The sequence below is a fragment of the Rhinatrema bivittatum genome, chromosome 4, assembly GCF_901001135.1.
Source record: "Rhinatrema bivittatum chromosome 4, aRhiBiv1.1, whole genome shotgun sequence".
NCBI classification, from domain to species: Eukaryota; Metazoa; Chordata; class Amphibia; order Gymnophiona; family Rhinatrematidae; genus Rhinatrema; species Rhinatrema bivittatum.
Window position 1 is genome coordinate 35,594,965 of NC_042618.1, and position 24,298 is coordinate 35,619,262.

At 42.9% G+C, this 24,298-nt stretch overlaps 1 long non-coding RNA gene across 1 annotated transcript in view; it reads left to right on the top strand.

Annotated features, from left to right (window-relative positions):
* The first annotated feature begins 1,042 nt into the window (after positions 1 to 1,042).
* LOC115089294 overlaps positions 1,043 to 24,298 on the top strand; it is a 62,087-nt gene continuing 38,831 nt past the window's right edge. The window contains exon 1 of the long non-coding RNA XR_003856047.1: positions 1,043 to 1,121. This is a non-coding gene — a long non-coding RNA (uncharacterized LOC115089294). The remainder of the gene's footprint in view (positions 1,122 to 24,298) is intronic.

The following is a 24,298-nucleotide window of genomic DNA, read 5'->3' on the forward strand; positions in this document are numbered from 1 at the left end:
GTCAGTACAGATTAGGGAGGCTGTGACACAAAAGGATGCCGGGCCCTGCTACTTTTGAAATGCCACTGCAATCATTGGAGGAAAGAGAGGGGCCACGAAGAGCAGAGAAGCACTGAAAGAATAACGGGAGGAATCAGCTGACTGGAAGCAGTCAGCTGCGGACAAAATTGTGACCGCTCCCGGGGGCAGCCTCCTCCTGTGAGCAGATCCCCAAAGAGAAGAGAGCCTGTTGCAGGAAGGCCGGGACGGCTGCCTCTGGGATCCTCAAGATCACCGATGCCACTGCCGCCCTGCTAGCTGAGTAAATGTCCCTGCCTCCATCGATATTTTAAGTAAAAAATAAAAACACCACAATTAGTGTGGGAGGGTCTAAGTGAAGCCCCCGACATGTCAGACCCGACTTAGGCCGTGATCCCCTGATGTCACTAATAATGTCAGTGGATGCCCGTGGCTCTGGGAAGGGGGGGCTATCAATTTGGGGGAATCAAAGAGAAAATAGAATTTGGGGAAAACAGAGGCAATGATCAGGTAAGGGGACCCTGGCCACCTGTAAGACGCCAACTCCCCTGCCCCCAAATGTGATTTACATAAGCTATTCTCCCCCCAAGGAAGCCGTGCCCATCTTCAACCTAAAATCACTTCAAAACAGAGCATAGCCATGAAAAAAATAAAAAAGGAAACCTGCAAAAATACTAAATACACCTGCCTACCCATTAGTGCTAATTTAAAAATAATAGCTTTTAAGGGAGGAATATTTATAGTAATTATACAAGTTGCACACGTATTTTAAGGTATAATAAAAGCACAGGAAAAGCCAGGAATAAATATGGGGAGATTTTTAATGGACATCAGAGTATTTTAAGGGCATAAATATAGCGAGGATTTTAATTTTAAAGTGACTTGGTACTGTCCAGACCCCCCTAATTGTGTTGATCCACTCCGAAGCATCTAAAGAAAACAGGGATCCCCATAGCAACAAGAAGACAAAGCGAAGCCACGGTCATGGAGCCTTGACAACCACTTCCCCAGACACGACTGATGGGGCAGGCACAGCTTTACCGTTCCAAGCCGCAGCGCAGGATCCGGATCGGAAACGTAGATCATCATAAAAGATAATAAAGGTACCAAAAATGTTCTAGTGCTAAAAGTAATAGACACAAACAGAAATTGACTCATCAGTGAAAGTTAAGGATACCAGATAGACTGCCTCCAGTACTATTTTTTAATATGACGTCATCACGAGAAGGGATATTCCAAGCCTAGAAAACTCAAAGACGGTTATGGAATTCAGCAGTAGTGAGCATGAAGTCCAAGGAGGCAGAGGTGCTGTCAGGGTCCTCTGTTTTTAGGCCTAGCAAAAGTGCACAAACACTTAAACTATTGAAAGAGCAGTCGCAATTTTAGTTGAGAGTGAATGTTATGAATGAGTATGAGTGTGGCTTCCAGTCAAGGTAAGGTGGCAGGCGGAAAATTGTAAACATTAATTCTGTTGCTGTACCAAGTATTAGCATAGCATTTTGAAGAGTCAAAGAAAGCGTGTGAATGACTTTTATCGATGTTGAACACTGAATGCCAGTGCATTAAGAACAATTCAGTGACTGGTTATTGAGGTCACTCAGTTCAGGTCACTTAGTTTAAAATTGCCCTCTGCAACTTTGGAAAATACGTGTGAAGATTTATTTAAAAGCCAAGACAGTTACTCAACACTAGAGATTATTGAATAACCCACTGTCTCTAGAGAAGATTCTGCCTGTATCCACTTTATTAACACCAAGTCATACAGGAGGAACTAAAAAATAAAGAGAGAGAATAAGACAGGAAAAGAGAAAAGAGAGAGAGAGAGACTGAATTTAAAGATAGTCCATGTGAAGTGAGCTGTTCTTTCATGGAAAAGAGATAGGGCTATTTTGCAATCATCTTTTGGTTTTATTAGTAGGAAGTAAAACAGTAACAATAAGACGATGAAGGCACCAACACCCAGGGAACACCACTAATTAGTTTGCTGAAGATTTTGGAGCAATTTGAGGGAGGCAGTGTTCTTTTATTGATTTGGTTAAAGCTTAAGATAGAAGGTTGAAGGAGAAGCCACCAGATGAAAGAAGAAGAGAAAAAGGAACTGGACAGCGACAGAAGAAAAAACTGTGAATAAGTCTTTCTTTAAAGAGAAAAGAACATTAGCAAACACCTGAGCAAACAGACACAGAAGAAAGATAAAAGTAAGAAAATAGGAAAAGACATTAAGAAAAGAAAGGAAAAGGAAAGACACTATGAAATGTACTTAACTGAATCCAGAAAGGAGAACTCGTTGTTACCAGAAAAATAGCAAAACAACACAAAGAATCAATTCTTTATAGTTGAAGAAATAATACATTAAGAATTAGCCTTTTCAATGTAACATAGTAACAAAACAGTTTAATATGATAATATTTACCTGATAGGGCTATTTCCTGAATTTGCTGATAGTTGTTATATATTCTCTTGCTTGTTTAATATAGGAATCTCCCTAAGAATATAAATAAGAGAAAGAAAAGAAGTTGTTAATTGGAACGAACAATGAACATCTTTCTTTGATCTAGGGTTGAAGGTTCTATTTGCATACACACATTCTATCGAAGCTGAGATATAGTATAGTTCAATATTAGAAGGGTTTAAAATAAAATTGTCAAATTTGCAAATATTGAAAGCAAAGTATATTCCTTTATTTTATGAGCCTTGCCTCCTCTCTTTTCCCGAAGAGACTTTCCTGGGTGCGTTGTGGGACTCCTATTCCTGAGGCAGTCTTGGTTGGGAGGAGGGAACAGTACTGTACCCCTGAGGATGCCATCTGAGAGCTTGCTTCCTTGGTCATTCACAACTACAGTGAAATACCATCAACCTCGGCCACGACAGCAGTCTTCCTCCCTCAGCATTTATGGTGGCCTTCTTGTTGGGAGAACTGATGGTGGGCACCACCAGAGTCGCTGACTTGGGAAGCATGGCAATGTGTTGAGCTTATATTATTGATGCATCGTTCAAAGTCTGACCAGAGTGGTAGGGACTAGTGCTTCTCTCTCTGATGGTGGCTCCCGGCCGCTCAACATGCCCAGCTGCTAATGTAGCTGCCTATCTAGCACTTTGACCAATCAGTAGATTAATTGGGATGTGCCTCTTCTTCAGGTGTGCATGTGTCCCTGGCAAAGTGGCTTACCTTGGCTGGTGTCTGTCCCTCTCATTGTGTCCTGGTGGCCAGTACACAATGAGCCTCCTTCAGCACAGTGGGCCTGGGTGGTTCCTGGCCTAGGCGGTAGAAGACAAGACCTTGCGATACATGGCAGGCCTTGGAGGAGAGCTGCCTTTGGCAGGAATATGATACACTTTTTGTTTTTCTATTTATTTAATGTTTTTATATACCGATATTCATTAGAAACATCACATCGGTTTCCATAAAACAATAATGCAGCCAACAGGGCTTTACAGTGGAACCGATGTTAAACTGGGGAGGAGAGGTGGGAGGGGGGGGAGGGGAGAATAGGGAAACAAGGATGTGGGTTAAATTACAGTTTGGAACTTATGTATAATCATTGCAGGTGAAAAGCTGTTATGGATAATTATTAAACGATAATATGCAGCCAACAAAGCTTTTCAGTGGAACTGATGTTAAACTGAGAAGGGGGGGAGGGGGGTTGAGGGAGAGTTAGGGTGTAGATAGTATTACAGTTTGGAACTTATTTACAATCATGGCGAATAGCTACTATGTACAATTATTAAACGACAGAAAATAAAATGAAAAAAAAAAGTACCCCTTGTAAGACATGCCAGGCGGTCTGAGTATTAAGTGTGGAGCCTGTAAAAACCAAAGAAGAAGACAACAGCACCAGGAGTGGTCTCCCAACAGAGGTGATGGGGGGGCATCACTGCAACAGAATGTAAACATGCTTAGAACAGATGTAGAGGGCATTGGTAGGTGCAGGGTTCAGAGTTTGGGTGCACAACATGGTGGAAAGCTGGAGTTGGTTTAAGTATGTGAATATATCTGCTCAAATGCACAAAATGGTAGAAAACCAGAGAGGAAGACAACTGGGCAGACTGGATGGACCAATTGGTCCTAATCTGACGTCGTCGGCTGTGTTACTATGAATTTCATTTTGAAACTGTCTGCGTGTGGCACCCACCCAACCTCTTCTTTGATTCTAGCCCCCTCCCTTTCCAGTAACTCTCTCACCACCCATTTTACCAATCCTCCCTCAGTATCCACCTTGTAAATACTTTTCGCGTGCGATAGGATGTTAATTAGCTGGAGGGGAGGGAGTCAGGGAGGGGGAGGGGCGGGGAGGGGGAGGAGTCTGCTGTGGCACCGCCCGCCGGCGATAAGGTGAGGGACATTCTCGCCGGCAGTAACGCAGCGAATAGCAGCACCACCTTTTACGGCTGCAGCTGTGCCGCACTGCGGTCGGCGAAATCGCACCGCCGGGGTGCGAACTGCTGCGGTCTTTCGCAGGCACGCCCTCCCTCCCCCTTCACCCCCATGTCCCCTTTTTAGCTGGGTTCATCATTCTGTGAATCGATCCAGCCCTTAATTTGCTCAAGTTCTTATGCTTTGATTATAAGTAGAAAACTGTTGATCAAAGGTGGAAGAAAATCTTTGGAAACATTCATAACCTATGTGCAGGCTCAAACAGTAAAAATTTGTTATTCATTATGAGCTTGTCCTTTTAGAGCTCTCAAATAATTTCAGTTAATGGGTTGCCATGGGAATTAAATTCATGTTATTGTTTCAGCCTGACAAAACAATGCTTACATGTTAACATTATAATCACTTTAAAATGCATAGGAGGGAGAAGACCATCATTTCCATGAACAGCATCACATGTAATAAATAATTCTGTACAAAATGGTATTTATTTATTTATTTACATTTGGCTTCATTTTTATTTTTATGAATACAATTTGAAATGTATCTTGAATGGAGGAAGGGTTACAAATTCATTCCAAATATATTTTTTTTTAATTTTTCATATTCATGTTATATCCACCTTGTCAGTCTGTGGGAAAGAGCAAAGAAAAAAAACTATGGAAAAAAAATGTGACACAGAAAAAGAATGCTCATTACTTTTAATAATAAATCATTTCGCACCATACCAGGAATCGAATCATCTCCATTCCAGGTCCCGTTTCCAATCAACATCTGAATTGTAAAAAGCAGGAAGTCATCAGTCTTGCAGCCTGTATTGTAATGAAGCATTTTAAAGCGCGCACCACTCTAAAATCCTCAAATGAATGTTTTAATGAAAACTTTCTAAATCCAGCTTTTAGCATTGTATCCTGTAAGTGCATGAACATATTTTATATGTTCCTATCTTATGTATGATACTTAGTCGCCAAAATGTGTGGGGCTTCTTGACATTATTTTCACAGCTCCTGCTATGATAATTTGTATTTGCTGGAAATTTTCATAGGCCCACAGTAATCCAGTATATATTATTATTGAAATGACAAGATATTTACTCCAATCTGCTTACATGTTGTTCTTTTGAGTATAAATCTTATAATTGCTTTTGCCATATGTTGTGACTCCAGGAACTGACAAGCTTAGAAGTTTAGATATGGTCATATGTAAATTTCGACAGCGCCACTAGGCAGATGTCAGGATAATTTTGGGTGGTTTTAACCTATATTCTTTCAAACCTATAGCTTAGTGATTGGACAGTTGTCAGGTTCCTAGACTGAATTAATGAGACCATGCTTCTCATACTGGGTCCAGTACAGGATTTAATCTTGAACAGCAGGGTTAACATAAATAATTCACAAGCTATCTGCAACCTCGAGGACATCAATATAAACTATACGCTCCTGCAGAGCATGGAGCAGGGACAGTCCACACACATAGGCCGGATATTAAGAGTTACACGCGGGTGATGATTTGCGCGCGCAACCCGGCGCGTATGTCCTGGGGCTTGAAAAAGTGGGCGGAGCGGTCTGGGGGCAGGGCTGGAGCCTCCAGGCACAGCGGCCATTTGCCACTGTGCCCAGGATGGCAGGCCGGCCGTTGGCCGGCACGCGCAACCAACGCCTGCCCAGAGGCAGGCACAACTTCTAAGTTAAAGGTAAGGGAGGTTTAGGTAGGGCTGGGGGGCGGGTTAGGTAGGGGAAGGGAGGGGAAGGTGAGGGGTGAAAGGAAAGGTCCCTCCGAGGCCGCTCCGTTTTCAGAGCGGCCTCAGAGGGAAAGGAGGAAGGCTGCGTGGCTCGGCGCGTTGCACAATTTAAAAAAATCAAAATGGACAGTTTAACCAACTGAGTTTTGAATTTCACACTATGAGACTCCTGGTTCACTAAGGTCTGACAAACGTCATATAATAAGCACCAACAAACATTTTCATCTTTTGATTCTGTGGGATATTTGTATTGAGTAATTGACAAGTAATATTAAAGCATTAACTTAAAAACAGATCCAAACTGATTCCTACAATGGAGTAATTTCTGAAAGCAGTTTGTTATATTATTTAGTAGTGCAGGACACTCCAATGTGATCATGCGCTGAACAAATGCATCAAAATTCCATTGCACTGACATTTAAAGACCAAACGTTTATTTTCCTTTGATAGCTTTCCATCCAACCACATTATGTGCATTCTTATTCTATCATTTTGATAAGAAAACTTCAGTAACACCTAGTCTTTGAACTCTGTCAGTCTTTGTCCATAAACCCACAAGAGGATATTGACCGTTTAATATTTCCAATTTCATAGTCCAAAAAAATCAATGAGTTATAAGAGAAACGCCAACAGCTACATCATTTTTATTGCCAATTAGAAAAAAAATAACACAGTAAAATCAATAGTATTGATGACTGTGTTCCCCTGGTTCTGGATTTGTTGCAAAATACTTTAATGCTAAAAACAGGTTATTCCATAGAATTTTCTAACCACTAAATTAAGCATTTGGAATTGTCTGACACAGGCTCCTTCAGGAACTGAAAATATGTTTTTGGAAAGTGATGACCCTTTTTCTCATGGCGGTTGCCCTTCAGACTTGAAGAGGTCACTCAGATACCAGAGGGAAAAGGAAGTTATTTCTTAGACTGGAAGACATTACTTCTATAAAGAATTAATATAAAGGTTTTAGAAAATATCGAATTAATGGCATGAAAATAAACTGCTCAAATATGACACGAACTAAGCTTTACGTCAATATATGTTGAGCCCAATATTAAAAATTTTGGAAAATGGATAAGTGATTCATGATGTTCAGTGGCATAAACATCCTGCTGAATATCGATGAATAAAGTTATCCAGCTACCTTTAGCTGGATAACTATTCACCTGATTGGCTATGTTTTAATATCTCTAGTTAGGTTTGAACTTATCTGGGCAAGGGATGAGGGGGCAAGATGGAGGATGCATAAAGCCACACTGTTCAGACCTCATAGATATATCTGGTCATCTGACTGCTTCATGACTTCTTATTCATCATGATTAAGTGTAAAGGGAAATCGAAGGCCTACCTGATTTGAATCAGAGTTGACCTGAGAAGTTGACCCTATTGACTCTTATGTTCAGTGGACAGCATGGCTTGATGTGGTCAAAAGTTCATAAGAACATAAGAACGTGCCATACTGGGTCAGACCAAGGGTCCATCAAGTCCAGTATCCTGTTTCCAACAGTGGCTAATCCAAGTCACAGGTACCTGGCAGGTACCCCAACATTTGATAAATCACAAGCTACTATTGCTTATTAATTACCATAATAGCAGTTTATGGATTTTTCATCTAGGAACTTATACAAACCTTTTTTAAATCCAGTTATACTAACTGCTGTAACCTCATCCTCTGGCAATGGATTTCAGAGCTTAACTATGCACTAAGTGAAAAATAATTTTCTTTGATTTGTTTTAAATGAGCTACTTGCTAACTTCATGGAGAGCCCTCTGGCCCTTCTATTAGTTGAGAGAGTAAATAGCCAATTTACATTAACTTGTTCATGTCCTTTCATGATTTTGTAGACTTCTATCATATACCCCCTCAGTCATATCTTCTCCAAACTGAACAGACCTTACTTCTTTAGCCTTTCCTCATAGGGCAGCTCTTCCGTGCCCCTTATCATTTTCATTGCCCTTCTCTGCACTTTCTCCAGTGCAGCTATATCCTTTTTGAGCTGTGGTAACCAGAATTGCACACAGTATTCAAGGTGTGGTCTCACAATGGAGCAATACAAAGGCATTATGACATCCTCCATTTATTTGCCATTCCCTTCCTAATAATTTCTAATATTGTTTGCTTTTTTGATCGCCACAGCACACTGAGCCGACAATTTCAATGTATTATCCACTATGATGCTTAGCTCTCTTTCCTTGGTGGTAACTCCTAAGATAAAACCTAACATTGTATAACTACAGGAAAGGTTATTTTTCCCTATATGCATCACTTTGCACTTGTCCATGTTAAATTTCATCTGCAATTTGGAAGCCCAATATTCCAGTCTTGCAAGGTTCTCCTGCAATTCATCACAATCCGCTGCATAATTTTGTGTCATCACCTCACTCGTCATACCCCTCTCCAGATCATTTATATTAAAAAGCACAGGTCCAAGTAGGTTTGAACTTATCCCCCACTGTTTACCTTTTTCCACTGTGAAAACTGACCATTTAATCCTACTCTGTTTCCTGTCTTTTAACCAGCTTGCAATCAACAAAAGGAAATCACCTCCTATCCCATGACTTTTTTGTTTCATAGAAGCCTCTCATGCAGGACTTTGTCAAACGCATTCTGAAAGTCCAAATACACCACATCTACTGGTTCACCTTTGTCCACATGTTTATTCGCCACTTCAAAAAAAAATGTAGGAGATTTGTGAGGCAAGACTTCTCTTGGGTAAATCCATGTTGGCTGTGTCTTATCAAGCCATGTCTATCTAAATGTTTTGTGATTTTATTCTTTATAAAAGTCTACATGATCTTTTCCTGGCACTGAAGTCAGGCTCACAGGTCTATAGTTTCCCGGATCACCCCTGGATCCCTTTCTAAATATAGAGGTTACATTGGCCACCCTCCAATCATCAGGTACATCGGATGATTTTAATGATAGGTTACAAATTAATTGAAATAGGTCTGAAATTTCATGTTTTTAGTTCTTTCAGAACCCTGGGGTGTATACCATTCGATGCAGGTGATTTACTATTCTTCAGTTTGCCAATTGGCCTACCACATCTTCCAGGTTCACCGTGATTTGGTTCAATTGATCTGAATCATTACTCATGAAAACCTTCTCCGGAATGGGTATCTTTCCAACATCCTCTTTAGTAAACATTGAAGCAAAAAAGTTGTTTGTTTAATCTTTCCATGATGACTTTATGTTTTCTAAGTGCTCCTTTAACCCTTTGATCATCCAACTGTCCAACCGACTCCCTCACAAGCTTTTTGCTTCAGATATATTTTAAAAAGTTTTATTGTGAATTTTTGCCTCTATGGCCAACTTCTTTCAAAATTCTCTCTTAGCCTGTCTTGTCAATGTAAGAACATAAGAACATAAGAAATTGCCATGCTGGGTCAGGCCAAGGGTCCATCAAGCCCAGCATCCTGTTTCCAACAGAGGCCAAACCAGGCCACAAAAACCTGGCAATTACCCAAACACTAAGAAGATCCCATGCCACTGACGCAATTAATAGCAGTGGTTATTCCCTAAGTACACTTGACTAATAGCCATTAATGGACTTCTCCTCCAAGAACTTATCCAAACCTTTTTTGAACCCAGCTACACTAACTGCAGTAACTACATCCTCTGGCAACAAATTCCAAAGCTTTATTGTACGTTGAGTGAAAAAGAATTTTCTCCGATTAGTCTTAAATGTGCTACTTGATAACTTCATGGAATGCCCCCTATTCCTTCTATTATACGAAAGTGTAAATAACCGATTCACATCTACTCGTTCAAGACCTCTCATGAGCTCCCCTCAGCCATCTCTTCTCCAAGCTGAACAGCCCTGACCTCTTCAGCCTTTCCTCATAGGGGAGCTGTTCCATCCCCTTTATCATTTTGGTTGCCCTTCTCTGTACCTTCTCCATCGCAACTATATCTTTTTTGAGATGCGGCGACCAGAATTGTACACAGTATTCAAGGTGCGGTCTCACCATGGAGCGATATAGAGGCATTATGACATTTTCCGTTTTATTAACCATTCCCATCCTAATAATTCCTAACATTCTGTTTGCTTTTTTGACTGCTGCAGCACACTGAGCCGACGATTTTAAAGTATTATCCACTATGATGCCTAGATCTTTTTCCTGGGCGGTAGCTCCTATTATGGAACCTAACATCGTGTAACTACAGCAAGTGTTATTTTTCCCTATATGCAAACCCTTGCACTTGTCCACATTAAATTTCATCTGCCATTTGGATGTCCAATCGTCCAGTCTTGCAAGGGCCTCCTATAATGTATCACAATCCGCTTGTGATTTAACTACTCTGAATAATTTTGTATCATCTGCAAATTTGATAAACTCACTCATCATATTCCTTTCCAGATCATTTATATATATATTGAAAAGCACCGGTCCAAGTACAGATCCCTGAGGCACTCCACTGTTTACTTTTTTCCACTGAGATAATTGACCATTTAATCCTACTCTCTGTTTCATGTCTTTTAACCAGTTTGTAATCGACGAAAGGACATCGCCTCCTATCCCATGACTTTTTAGTTTTCTTAGAAGCCTCTCATAAGGGACTTTGTTAAATGCCTTCTGAAAATCCAAATATACTACATCTACCAGTTCACCTTTATCCACATGTTTATTAACCCCTTCAAAAAAATGAAGCAGATTTGTTAGGCAAGACTTCCCTTGGGTAAATCTATGTTGACTGTGTTCCATTAAACCATGTCTTTCTATATGCTCTACGATTTTGATTTTGAGAATAGTTTCCACTATTTTTCCTGGCACTGAAGTCAGGCTCACTGGTTTATACGGATGTGAATCGTGTGCCCGATCGTTTTAACGATCGGGTTCGGCTGGTGGGGGGGGGAATCTGATCGTTAGAGATGTGAATTGGGATCGGTTCCGATTCCAATTCACATCAGTAATTTTTTTTAGTGAGGCCCGCGCCGATAAAAAAAAAACCCACCCCGACCCTTTAAAATTACCCCCTTAGCCTCCCCCACTCTCCCGACCCCCCCTCAAAACTTTTTACACATACCTGGTGGTCCAGGGGGGCCGCGGGGAGCGATCTCCCATTCCCAGGCCATCAGCTGCGCTAAAAAAATGGCACCGATGGCCCTTTGCACTTACCAGGTGACAGGGTATCTGTGCCATTGGCCGGCCCCTGTCATTTCTTTAAAGATGGCGCCGGCCATCCAGTGCTCCTACCATATGACAGGGGCCGGCCAATGGCACTGATACCCTGTCACATGGTAAGGGCAAAGGGCCATCGGCACCATCTTTATGAGTGGCAGCTGATGGCCTGAGAGCGGGAGATCGCTCCCCGCGCCCCCCCCGGACCACCAGGTAATTTTAAAAGGTTTTGGGGGGTCGGGAGGGTGGGGGAGGCTAAGGGGGGTCGGTTTAAAGGGTTGGGTGGGTTTTTTTTTATATCGGTCCATCGGCGCCATTTATATTAGTGGCAGCCAAAATGGCGCCGATGGCCCGAGAGTGGGAGATTGCGCCGGGCCCCCCCCCCCCCACTGGACCACCAGGTAATTTAACATTTTGGGGGGGTTCGGGAGGGTGGGGGAGGGTAAGGGATTGGTTTTAAAGGGTTGGAGTGAGTTTTGGTGTGCCGGTTTTCCTGCCCTCCCCCCAAATAATTCCCGTGCCTGATTTAATGATTTTTGATGATAAATCGGGGGAATTTGTATTGTATCGTGCATTTTAACGATTTTTGACGATTTAAAAAATATTGACGATTTTTTTAAATCGTCAAAAAATGATTCACATCCCTACTGGTTTATAGTTACCCAGATCGACCCTGGAGCCTTTTTTAAATATTGGGGTTACATTGGCCACCCTCCAGTCTTCAGGTACAATGGATGATTTTAATGAAAGTTTACAACTTTTAACTAATAAATCAGAAATTTCATTTTTTTAGTTCCTTCAGTACCCTAGGATGCATACCATCCGGTTCAGGTGATTTGCTACTCTTTAGTTTGTCAATCTGGCCTACTACATCTTCCAGGTTTTCAGTGATTTCGTTCAGTTTGTCTGACTCATCACCCCTGAAAACCATCTCTGGAACTGGTATCTCTCCAATATCCTCATTAGTAAACACGGAAGCAAAGAATTAATTTAGTCTTTCTGCAATGGCCTTATCTTCCCTAAGAGCCCTTTTAACCCCTCGGTCATCTAATGGTCCAGCCGACTCCCTCACAGGTTTCTTGCTTCGGATATATTTAGAAAAGTTTTTATTATGAGTTTTTGCCTCTATGGCCAACTTCATTTCAAATTCTCTCTTCGCCTGTCTTATCAATGTTTTACACTTAACTTGACAATGCTTATGTTTTATCCTATTTTCTTCAGATGGATCCTTCTTATAATTTTTGAAGGATGCTTTTTTGGCTAAAATAGCCTCTTTCACCTCACCTTTTAACCATGATGGTAATCGTTTTGCCTTCCTTCCACCTTTCTTAGTGTGTGGAATACATATGGACCTCACTTCTAGGATTGTATTTTTAAACAATGTCCATGCCTGTTGAACACTTTTAACCTTTGCAGCTGCACGTTTCAGTTTTTTTCTAACTATTTTCCTCATTTTATCAAAGTTTCCCCTTTTGAAAGTTTAGTGTTAGAGCTGCAGATTTACTTATTGTCCCCCTTCCAGTTATTAAGGCAGTTATTATTTGGCAGTCTAATATCAAAACCCAGTCTTATAACTATCAACTGTTTATTTAGCCTACATTAGGCACCGTATCTTTTACTTATGTTATTAACCCCATATGTACTAATCCAAGTTATATCGACCTGTTCATTGTAAGACATTTACTTGTCAATGTTATTGTTTAGAATGTAAACCGAATTGATCAGTAATTCTGTTATCGGAAAGTCGGTATATAAAAATGCTAAATAAATAAAGAACATAAGAACATAAGAAAATGCCATACTGGGTCAGACCAAGGGTCCATCAAGCCCAGCATCCTGTTTCCAACAGTGGCCAATCCAGGTCATAAGAACCTGGCAAGTACCCAAAAACTAAGTCTATTCCATGTAACCATTGCTAATGGCAGTGGCTATTCTCTAAGTGAACTTAATAGCAGGTAATGGACTTCTCCTCCAAGAACTTATCCAATCCTTTTTTAAACACAGCTATACTAACTGCACTAACCACATTCTCTGGCAACAAATTCCAGAGTTTAATTGTGCGTTGAGTAAAAAAGAACTTTCTCCGATTAGTTTTAAATGTGCCCCATGCTAACTTCATGGAGTGCCCCCTAGTCTTTCTACTATCCGAAAGAGTAAATAACCGATTCACATCTATCCATTCTAGACCTCTCATGATTTTAAACACCTCTATCATATCCCCCCTCAGTCGTCTCTTCTCCAAGCTGAAAAGTCCTAACCTCTTTAGTCTTTCCTCATAGGGGAGTTGTTCCATTCCCCTTATCATTTTGGTAGCCCTTCTCTGTACCTTCTCCATCGCAACTATATCTTTTTTGAGATGCGGCGACCAGAATTGTACACAGTATTCAAGGTGGGGTCTCACCTTGGAGCGATACAGAAGCATTATGACATTTTCCGTTTTATTCACCATTCCTTTTCTAATAATTCCCAACATTCTGTTTGCTTTTTTGACTGCCGCAGCACACTGCACCGACGATTTAAATTTAATCATGTTATGATCACTGTTGCCAAGTGGCCCCACCACCATTACCTCTCTCACCAAATCCTGCGTTCCACTAAGAATTAAATCTAAAATAGCTCCCTCTCTTGTTGTTTCCTGAACTAATTGCTCCATGAAGCAGTCATTTATTACATCCAGGAACTTTATGTCTCTAGCAAGTCCTGATGTTATATTTACCCAGTCAATATTGGGGTAATCGAAATCTCCCATTATTATTGCACTGCCAAATTGGTTTGCTTCCCTGATTTCTCTTAGCATTTCATCATCTGTCTGACCATTTTGTCCAGGTGGCATTTAACTTGCCAATGCTTATGATTTATTTTATTTTCTTATGATGGATCTTTCTTCCAATTTTTGAATGAAGATCTTTTGGCTAAAATAGCTTCTTTCTCCTCACCTTTTAACCATGCTGGTAATCATGTGTACAATTCTGGTCGCCGCATCTCAAAAAAGATATAATTGCGATGGAGAAGGTACAAATAAGGGCTACCAAAATGATAAGGGGAATGGAACAGCTCCCCTATGAGGAAAGACTAAAGAGGTTATGACTTTTCAGCTTGGAGAAGAGACGGCTGAGGGGGGATATGATAGAGATGTTTAAAATCATGAGAGGTCTAGAACGGGTAGATGTGAATCAGTTATTTAGTCTTTCAGATAATAGAAAGACTAGGGGGCACTCCATGAAGTTAGCATGGGGAACATTTAAAGCTAATCGGAGAGAGTTCTTTTTTACTCAAAGCACAATTAAACTCTGGAATTTGTTGCCAGAGGATGTGGTTAGTGCAGTTAGTATAGCTGTGTTTAAAAAAGGATTGGATAAGTTCTTGAAGGAGAAGTCCATTACCTGCTATTAAGTTCACTTAGAGGTAGATTTTCAAAATCTACGCAGGCACGAACAAAAGTAAGCTGGATTTTATAAGATACGTGCGTAGCCGCGCGTATCTTATAAAATCCGGGGTCGGCGCGCGCAAGGCTGCGCAAAATCGGCAGCCTGCGCACGCCGAGCCGCACAGCCTGCCTTCATTCCCTCCGAGGCCGCTCCGATTTCGGAGCGGCCTCGGAGGGAACTTTCCTTCGCCCTTCCCCCACCTTCCCCTCCCTTCCCCTACCTATCCCACCCCCCCTGGCCCTATCTAAACCTCCCCCCTACCTTTGTCGGCAAAGTTACGCCTGCTTTCAGCAGGCGTAACTTTGTGTGCATCGGCCGGCAGCCTCGCTCCGTCCTCCGGTCCCGGGGGCTGGTCCGGAGGCCTCGACCACACCCCCGGGCCGGCGCCACGCTCCCAGGCCCGCCCCCGAAACGCCGCATTGTTTCGGGAACGCCCCGGACACGCCCCCTCCCTCCCCTTTTCGAAAGCCCCGGGACTTACGCACGTCCCAGGGCTTTACGCGCGCTGGCGGCCTATGCAAAATAGGCACGCCGGTGCACGCGGGCCTTTTAAAATCCGCCCCTTAGAGAATAGCCACTGCCACTAGCAATGGTAACATGGAATAGACTTAGTTTTTGGGTACTTGCCAGGTTCTTATGGCCTGGATTGACCACTGTTGGAAACAGGATGCTGCGCTTGATGGACCATTGGTCTGACCCAGTATGGCATTTTCTTATGTTCTTATTTTGCCTTCCGTCCATCTTTTTTAATGTGTGGAATACATCTGGACTGTGCTTCTAGGATGGTATTTTTTTTAACAATGTCTCCATCTGTTGCATACTTTTTACCTTTGTGGCTGCACCTTTCAGTTTTTTTCTATTTTTCTCATTTTACCAAAGTTTTCCTTTTGAAAGTTTAGCACTCGAGCCATGGATTTACTTACAGGCCCCCTTCCAGTCATTAATTCAAATTTGATTGTTGCTCTTGGAGGTGGACCCTTGTCCTTGAGCAGTGGAGAATGACTCCCAGGTACAGACCAGAAATGCCTTTGAGTATTGACTTTATTAAGCAGAGAATGCACACAAATATTAGCATTTTCCTTACCTCTGAAACTTATTTCCTCTTGAATTTCACTAGGCCCCCCCATCCTTGTTTACCTTCTCACCTGAAGACGCCCTCCTTCAAGGAGGCATTCCTCTAGTCTCTATCTTACCCATTATTTCTTCTGTGACATAACATGTTCCACTCCTGCAGCTGCTCCCGTCTTCACAATACTTGATTCTTCCAGATAATTTTTGTGAATCCTGCTGGTTTACCTGGGGAATCAGATGTGCTAGAAGTAGATTGTTCAAGCACTGAAGACGCTGGAGTCTGCTATGGAGTGACTGCAAAAAGAACGAGGCTGGGGATTCCTGCAACTTGCTTGGTTGGTTCCCGTGAATTGCTGCACTGGGACGTCTCATCCTAATGAAAAGGCTAATGCAAGGTCCGACAACCTGCAACACATGCGGGTCTGAGCTTGAAAGCAGCGTTCCAGCCTTTACAGCTGAAAAGGTAGATTGATATATTCGCTGCAAGTGAAAAACAGCATCCTGCACCCTTCAGAAGTAGAAGTAACATTTACATAAAAACACATTTTCTCTGTACTTATCAACCTTCGTTTCAGGAGCCTTCTAGCCAACTGCTGGGCTTAACAAGATGCTGTGCAGTGGCGCAGAGAAGAAATAATTCTCTAGGCATGAGCCAAACCTCTAACTTGGTGAAAATAACTTTTACATAAACTGTTATTTTCTCCAGCACGGAATGTGCAGTGATATTTTAGTATTATATACCCAAGGACAGCACTTCAGGCTTGCCGGTATTTCAAATTAGCTTGGTAAAAGTGCTTTCTCCATAGAAAATGAGTTTAAGTAGGACACCCCCCCCCCCCCCTCAAATTTCTAATCTGTATTCCTCCAGGGATGGGGAGAGTGAAAGGCACTGCATTCCTATAACAAAAACAAGATGGGAAAGGTGAACTTCAAAACATTTCCAAGGGTGTTTGATACCTATTAAGTGTTAATTGAGTGTTAATTGGCAAAGGTGTTTGGGTGCCTCCCTGTCCTTTTTCAGCTTATGCATGTAAATTGAACCTGGAGATACTTAAGTTACTGCACTTCCACAGCCAAAAAAAAACACCCCACCACCACCACATGATTGGGCACCTAAGGCATTCCACAGTATACACCCTGCAAAGAAAAACCCAACTAAAACACTACAGTTAAGCATCCAGGGAGAAAATAACTCGTTGCACTAATTAGGCCAATATGAAATTGCTGTTCCAAGGAGAAGTGTTCATTCACTTGCTGCAGGGATTGGCAGAGAAATATAGGGATACATTTCATCATTTTCCCCCAGAACAACAAATCAGATATCACACTTACATTTATAGAACGGCACCAATTAACTCCAGCTACACTGCCTGTGTGGTCTAATGTGTGGAGAGAGGGAAAGGGAGGTTGCTATTAAAAAAAAAAAAAAAAGTATTAATTACGACGTATAGCCTGCAACAGTATTTCATTCCTTAATTACAGTAAGTGCTTACTCTCAAACTAACCTGTTACTGTATCGTACTTATTTCTTGCCCATCTGTGTTAAATATATTTAACACAAACGAAAGGGAGGTGCAAATGATATATACACAGTCCTCAAATTTTTGTAGAAAATGAAAAGTAACTTCTTTTAACTGTTCATCAATTCAATACGGCTCAACCAAAGCTCATTGTAATATAATACAGTTCTCAATGAGGTCCCCCGACACGGACCCGTGTTTCGCATGAAGCTGCGTCGGGAGGGACTACTACAGTGTATACTTTCAACCACTTCATTGATAGTCCAAACAAATAGAACCTTCATGCGAAACACGGGTCCGTGTCAGGGGACCTCATTGAGAACTGTATTATATTACAATGAGCTTTGGTTGAGCCGTATTGAATTGATGAACAATTAAAAGAAGTTACTTTTCATTTTCCACAAAAATTTGTGGACTGTGTATATATCATTTGCACCTCCCTTTCATTTGTGTGGATAATCTTTGGAGTGTTGCTAGTGCCCCCTGTGTGTTTGTTGGATTAAATATATTTAAAACATAACATTTTAGATAGGGTGACCACATAGCTCCATATCTAAAACAAGACAGGCTGAGCTAGTCCTGTTTTTGGCGTTAGCATTGGAGACGACGACGACATCCTGGTTTCCTTAAGGGAGTTTAGAATCCAATTTTCAAACTTACCCATGGTAGGGCATTTGCACGCGTAAGTGGATGCATGGAAATTAATGCCAGTGTTTTACAAAAGTGCGCCGCGGGAGCTGCATAATTTATAGAACACCGCGTATTTCTGCTCCAAAAGTATGCATGCACACTTCAGTACACACCTATATTTCCAATAAGAGAAATGCATACTTTCCCCACCCATTTTATAAGCAGATGCAAGTATATTTTGTGCATGAAATATTTGTGACGCTTTAAGAATAAACACCCAGAATTAAATGCGGAGGGAGGTATTTCATAAAGAATGCACGTACGCCGTTTTTAAAATAATTGTACTAGCGTTTGGAATCACCAGTTCGCTGACACCTTTGCCAGTTTACCCAGTCCTCCTCCAGTTCACCTGGACCCTCTAACACTTCACCCTGAACCCCCACCAGTTCGCCCAGACCTCCCACCTAAAAACTGCAGTCGACAGACAAGTCCGATCTCACTTGCGCCAGTGAATTAGCAGGTGTAAAAGTGTTCGAACAAGTTTGCTAATATATACACATATTTCTCTTCTAAAATAGCACATACTGCATGCACTTCTGAACCCTGCCTTGGAACTAGACTGTCCCTTTTTTCCCCAGTAAAATATACGCCTGAAACCAAAACTACACACGTTCTCTCGAGGGTTGTAAAATAGCAAAGACGTGTGTACGTTTTAATTACACACATTCTGCCAGTTTTACACGTAAAACCCCTATGAAAATTCACCCCTATATTTCCTCATATGCAGTTGGTTGTTCTAATGTTTTGGGGTTTTTTTACATTTCTAAAAACACTGAAATAAAAAAAAATCATACAATTTGAAATAGTGAATATTCATTTTACTTTATGGCTCTCCTGGTTCAGGAAAAACTCATCTTAAGATATGACAATTCAAAGGCAAGCTCACGGAATGGAAATTCCCACTAAAAAGATTCCAAGCCTGCAAAAGCTGGGCAGACATTTTAAAACAGCATGCAGTGCAGCACTGAAACAGCAGGTTATGTATTATAAATACATATTAAAAGCATTAAGGTAACAAATTAAAATATGAAAGGAAGTACACTGTAATTAGCCCTTGCAAAACCATGGTTCACAATTCAATTTAATGCGTCAGCTGTTTGCATTCTGGTAGCAGTGTTGCTTTAGGGTGTACAAAACCCGAGACTCTGTATTTCCCTTTGTTTTTCTGCAATTGAATTTCCTGCTAACAAGATGTCGTTTAATTGTTTTTATTATAAAAGTTCTAGAATGTTCTCCTTTGGAGATTTACTCTACTGAAGACATAGAGCACGGGAAGAGCTGAAGGACTTCCCTGATTTTGGCCCCAAGGTCTAGTACCGGCTGCTCCAGCCAATGACGCTGCATCACTGCGTCATCTGGAGGCGACCCGGCCCCTTCGAAATCCCGGCGTCAGCAGAGGGCCAAAGTCACACACCTAAGGGATGCTCCTCTTCTGCCCAATTTGGAGGATCCTTCAGCATTTTCCTATTTCCAGAAGCAATGGGGGAAAAGCACGAAGGGACTGTACTGGTGTTCCCCCTTGTGCCCATGGTATCTTCTTCTTTTCAAATGACAATTTTGTTACCCAGTCAAATCAGGGTATACTATATCTTGGAGCTATGGCTCCTGTTCCTTTGGACTCATCAGTTTCACTCTCCCCTGATGGTCCTGTAACCCTGCAGGCTGCTTCTCCAGTTTTGTCAGAAGCTAGGCTAGAAGAGATTGGAGAAAATGTCATGTCTCCTGCCCTTAATTCAGATAAGAACATAAGGCTTGCCATACTGGGTCAGACCAAGGGTATCCTGTCTCTAACAATGGCCAAGCCAGGTCACAGGTACCTGGCAGGATACCAAGGGGTAGATAGATTCCAAGCTGCTTATCCCAAGAATAAACTGTGGATTTCTACAACTTTCCCTTAATAATTGTTAATGAACTTTTCCTGCAGGAACTTGTTCCAAACCGTTTTTAAGCGCAGCTATACTAATAGCTTTCACCACATCCTCTGGCAATGAATTCTAGAGCTTAATTATGCGTTGAGTAAAAAAATATTTTTTCTTATTAGTAACTTAATTGTGTGTTCCCTGTTCTTTGTACTTTTCAAAAGAGTAAACCACTGATTAACATTTACTCATTCCATTCCACTCATTATTTTATAGATCTTTATCATTTCTCCCCTCAGCTGTCTCTTCTCCAAGCTGTTGCGTCCTTACCTCTTTAGCCTTTCTTCACAGGGGAATTGTTCCATCCCCTTTATCATCTTGGTTGCCCTACTCTGTACATTTTTTAATTCTGCTATATCTTTCTTGAGATAAGGTAGCCAGAACAGCACACAATACTCAAGAAGAGGTCGCACCATGGAGCGATACAGAGGCGTTATGATATTCTCTGTTTTATTCTCCATTCCTTTCCTAATAATCCCTAGCATTTTGTTTGCTTTCTTGGCTGCTGCTGCACACTGAGCAGAAGATTCAATGCCTCTGTTATTATCTGGAGTCATGGCACCTACTCCTTCTTCAGAGATTGTTAAGCATTGGTCGGTTTTGCAAAAAGTCTGCAGTAATGACTCTAGATGCTATCTGGGCTGCAATAGTAGACTCTGAACAATCTTTAGAAGGATAGTTGTGTTAGACTTAGATTCATCAAGCCACTATGTTTTTTCGCAGGACGGGTCCCATTGTTCTGGTCGGTGTCATTGCGATAGTGGGGACCCTCCCCCAAAAAACATTGCGGCTCAATGGCACCATCTTTTGTGTTGCGGTCAAATACTGCGACACTAAAGAACACAACGAGTGGCCCTTTAACATAATGGCGGTTCCAGTCTCACAGGACTGCCATTGTCTTAAAGGGCCATTGGCCCCAAAAAATATAAACCACGGCCAAATGGAGAGGTTGAGTGGGGGCCAGTGCTGACTCCCGTTTCACCCAGGGCTGGCAGTCAAGGCATCCCTGACTGCCCCAAAAATGAAAAAAATAGTAGAAATATGTGCGCAGCGGCAGCAGAAGTCTAAGTCCCCACACCCCCACAGCCCCTCCAAAGTCTTAAATCACCTAACACTGACCTCTCCGATGTGACCAATACCCCACCCCCTGCAACCCCAGTCCCCCCAAAGGCATCCACTACCCAACTCCCACCCCTGCCCTCCAACGTGCATTAGCCCCCACCCCACCTTCCACCCCTGAAGTCCATTAAACAGCCCCCACCCCATGGCCCCCCCTGAAGGCATCCATTATATACCCCCATCTCCCAGCCCCCCCAAAGTCCATTAAACACCCCCCCACCCCATGATTCCCCCAAAGTCTCAACCCCCCCACGCTCACCTCCCAAAGTATCCAAATCCTCACCCCACTCCCCCCAGCCCCCCCAAAGTGTCAAAGCCCCAAACCCCACTTCCCTGGTGCTCCCCAGAGCCCACCCTACCTTAACCTGGATCCTGCATTGGGGATGGGTGCAACCTTGCACCCTTCTCAGTTGGCGCCATTTTCCAAAATGACACTGACCTGAACTTGCCCCAGTCAATGTCCGGGGCAAGGTTAGGCTAGCGCCATTTTGGAAAATGGTGCTAACTGGGATGGGTGCGAGGATGAACCCATCCCCGATATGGGTTCCAAGTTAAGGTAAGGTGGGCTCTGGGGGTGCTGAGGGGCAGGTGGTGGAAGTTTGAGACTTTGGAGGGGGGGTAGGGCAGTGGTTGGATGCCTTCAGAGGGGCTGGGTGGTAAGGGATAGGGATTAATGTACTTCAGGTGGGGTGAGGGGGTGTTTAATGAACTTCAGTGGCTGGGCGAGGGGGATGGGGTAGTGGATGCCTTTGGGGGAGTTGAGGGGCATAATTTAAATTTTTTTTTTATTTTGGGGGGATCGGAGTGCCTCAACTAGGAGCTCCAGGTTGAAACAGGGGTCAGCACTGATGCCCGCTCAGTCTTCCTGTTTGACTGTGGTTTTTGTTTTTGGCCTCTTTAAATGTGCGGTGGGAGCATTTCCTCAGTATTCCTATTTGCCCAATGTTATTTCCTATTGAATTATTGTCAAACTTTTATTTGGAGGTATTGAATCTTTCTAAGGAAGTTATTCCTTCTGTGGTTAAAGCATACTATCTTCCAAAGTCTAGTCCTAGGGGAATTCTGTGATATTGTGGAGCACAGAATTCCTGCAGAATTTCCCTCCTGTGCAGAATCTGCCCAGAATTTGGCAGGCCCGGCGTGCCATGTGCGGAGGCCATCCTGCTCATGGCACCCTTGGACCTGCTTCATCTTCACCATGAGAGGGACGGCCTCCACTCGCAGCGTAGGTGGTACAGGCCCCGGTGTGCCACGAGCGGAGTCCATCCTGCTCGCATGAAAATGGAGCAGGCCCCAGTGAGAGTGAGTCTGTATATGTGTGTGAGTGTGTGTGTAAGACTGCAAGTCTGGGGGATGAGAGAGAGAAAGAATGTGTGAGGTGCGTGAATGTGGGTGCAAAAGAGAGGGAACCTATGTGAGGAGATTGTGAAGGAGTGTGTATATGTGTGAAAGATTGGGAGTTGGTGTGTGTGAAAAAGGAATGTGAGGGTGCTTGATTGTGAGAGAGGGAGCCTGTGTGAGGGTGTGTGCATATGCAAGAAAGAGAGCCTGTGTGAAGGGATGTGTGTGTGTGTGTGTGTATGCATGAGATAGGGAGGCTATGTGTAGGAGGGGTGAGCAAGAGAAGGGAGTCAGTGTGCAGGAGTGTGTGAGAGAGAAACACAGGTAGCCTGTGTGAGGGTATATGCGAGAGAGAGAGAGAGAGAGAGAGAAAGCCTGTATGAGGGGATGTGTGTGTGCAAGAGAGAGAGAGAGTGAGCCTGTATGAGAAGGTGTGTATGTGCATTAGAGAGAGGGAGCTGTGTGTGTGTGTATGTGTAAGAGAGAAAGGGAGGGATAGAGGGAGCCTGTGTGAGGGGCAATACTGAGAGAGGAGTCAAACTCTGGGAGTGGAGACAGAGTGGAAGGGATTGAGCCTAGAGGGGGAGAGAAGAGACAGTGGCAGGTGGAGGAGTTGGGGCCTGAGAGGGCAAAGTGAAAGGAGATTGGCTAGGGGAGTAGGGAGAGAGGGTAGAAGAGACACTGACAGTGAGCTTCTAGGGAAATTCTGCTCAAAATAATTTAAAACTCTGCATCTTTAAGTAATACCTTTTTTCTGTATTACATTTTAAATTAATTGCTTAAAGACTGTCATGTATATTGGGTTATTTTGACCAATATAAAGTATGCAGAATTTTGCAGAATTTTAAGTTTTTGTGCACAGAATTTTAAATTTTTATGTGTAGAATTTTAAATTTTTTTGCGCAGAATTCCCCCAGGAGTAAAATTATTTTAGACAAAAACTGTTGGTGAAGTTGTACTTTCTCCTGCCAGTATAGATCTTCCTGCTTTTCTTGAAAATTCTGGCTCTGAGGATTTAGAGAGGGGCTATATTAGTGGTTTATGCTCAGGAATCCGAAAAGGATTGGACCTTGAGGTCCTTTTTTCTACTCAAAGATAGATCCTTTTGTGGTTCCTCTATCGTGATTTTTCCTGAATTTGTGAAAGAGACTCAATAGAGAAGAAATCTTTCTCTTGAAAAGTACTTGCGATAGGAGGTAGCTTTTTGCTTGTTTTCCCGTAAATACTCTATAATAGGGGCTGATGAGTAAAGATTAGAGATGTGAATCGTGTCCTCGATCGTCTTAATGATCGATTTCGGCTGGGAGGGGGAGGGAATCGTATTGTTGCCGTTTGGGGGGGTAAAATATCGTGAAAAATCGTGAAAAATCGTAAAAAATCGAAAAAACGTAAAATCGCAAAACCGGCACATTAAAACCCCCTAAAACCCACCCCCGACCCTTTAAATTAAATCCCCCACCCTCCCGAACCCCCCCCCAAATGACTTAAATAACCTGCGGGTCCAGCGGCGGTCCGGAACGGCAGCGGTCCGGAACGGGCTCCTGCTACTGAATCTTGTTGTCTTCGGCCGGCGCCATTTTCCAAAATGGCGCCGAAAAATGGCGGCGGCCATAGACGAACACGATTGGACGGCAGGAGGTCCTTCCGGACCCCCGCTGGACTTTTGGCAAGTCTTGTGGGGGTCAGGAGCCCCCCCCCAAGCTGGCCAAAAGTTCCTGGAGGTCCAGCGGGGGTCAGGGAGCGATTTCCCGCCGCGAATCGTTTTCGTACGGAAAATGGCGCCGGCCATACGCGTATGGCCGGCGCCATTTTCCATACGGAAAATGGCGCCGGCAGGAGATCGACTGCAGGAGGTTGTTCAGCGAGGCGCCAGAACCCTCGCTGAACGACCTCCTGCAGTCGATCTCCTGCCGGCGCCATTTTCCGTACGAAAACGATTCGCGGCGGGAAATCGC